Below are 1646 nucleotides of genomic sequence, written 5' to 3'. Positions count from 1 at the left end.
TGATGGGGATAGATTATTGCAATTGTTGGTCTTCAACGAGGAATTCCTAGTAAGCGCGTGTCATCAGCTCGCGTTGACTACGTCCCTGCCCTTTGTACACACCCCCCGTCTCTCCTACAACTTGAATAATCCAGTGAAATATTTGGATTGCGGCGACGTGGGTGGTTCGCTGCCTGCGACGTCGCAAGAAGTCCATTGAACCTTATTATTTAGAGGAAGGAGAATTCGTAATAATGTTTCCGTAGGTGAACCTGCGGAAGGATCATTGTCGAAACTTGCATAGTAGAACGACCCACAAACGTTTTTAACAACTGGGGAGTCCGCACGGGCGGGGTGCTATGACACTCTGCACGAGCGCCTCCCCCTCGTCCCCAGTGCAGAAAGCGCCAAGGAATACTTAAATCAACAACATGGCCCTCGTGCCCCATCTGCAACGTGCGTCGGGGGGACTTATGCTCCTTTTGTAAAAAAAAATGACTCTCGACAATAGATATCTCGGCTCTTGCATCAATGAAGAACTTGGTGTGAATTGCAGAATCCCATGAACCATAGAGTATTTGAACGCAAGTTGCGCCCGAAGCCATTAGGCTGAGGGCACATCTGTCTGGGAGTCATGCATCGCGTCGCCCCGTCGCATCATGCCTCAATAATGGGGCTCGCTGTTGTTGTGGGGTGGATACTTTCCTCCCATGCACCTCGAGCTCGTAGCTAGCCTAAATGTGAGTCCATGTTGATGGACGTCATGGCAAGTGGTGGTTGTATCTCAACTATCTTTGTTGTCGCGGCTATATCCCGTCGCGCGTCCGGACTCTGGGAATCTTTCGCAATTAGGCACTTCGACTGCGACCCCAGGTCAGGCGGGATAACCCGCTGAGTTTAAGCATATCAATAAGCGGAGGAAAAGAATCTTACAAGGATTCCCTTAGTAATGGCGAGCGAACTGGGAATAGCCCAGCCTTAGAATCGGGTGGCTCTGTCAACCGAATTGTAGTTTGGAGAAGCTTGCTCAGTGGTGGACCGGGCCCAGGTCCCCTGGAAGGGGGTGCCATAGAGGGTAAGAGACCCATTATGCCCGGACCTTTTCGCACCATGAGGCACTATCTACGAGTCAGGTTGTTTGGGAATGCATCCCAAATCGGGCGGTGATTTCCATCTAAGGCTAAATACGGGCGACAAATCGATAGCGAACAAGTACCGCAAGGGAAAGATGAAAAGGAATTTGAAAAGAGTCAAAGAGTGCTTGAAATTATTAGGAGGGAAGAGGATGGGGGCTGGCAATGCACCCCGATCGGATATAGAATGGGGACGAGCCAATTCGCTGATTGACTCGGAGCGTAGAACAACGTGGATTGGGGGGGCAGCCAAAGCCCGAGCTCTCGATACGATCGTGAAACACTGTATCCTCGATTGTGGCAGGAAGCGCGTGCCTCTGGCATGCTTCGACATCCGCGCGCTATAGAATCTGGCTTGTGGGATCCCCATTTGACCCATCTTGAAAAACAGACCAAGTAGTCTGACATGTGTGCGAGTCAATGGGCGAGTAAACCCATAAGCTATAAGAAAGCTGATTGGTGGTATCCCCACGAGGGGTGCACCGCCGACCGGCCTCGATCTTCTGAGAAGGGTTCGAGTGTGAGCATACCTGT

At 51.2% G+C, this 1646-nt stretch overlaps 1 pseudogene; it reads left to right on the top strand.

Annotated features, from left to right (window-relative positions):
• The first annotated feature begins 475 nt into the window (after positions 1-475).
• On the top strand, positions 476-614 carry LOC124893942 (annotated as a pseudogene).
• Positions 615-1646: the final 1032 nt, after the last annotated feature.

Source organism: Capsicum annuum, unplaced genomic scaffold, assembly GCF_002878395.1.
Source record: "Capsicum annuum cultivar UCD-10X-F1 unplaced genomic scaffold, UCD10Xv1.1 ctg67448, whole genome shotgun sequence".
NCBI classification, from domain to species: Eukaryota; Viridiplantae; Streptophyta; class Magnoliopsida; order Solanales; family Solanaceae; genus Capsicum; species Capsicum annuum.
This window is presented reverse-complemented; position numbering and strand designations above follow the sequence as displayed.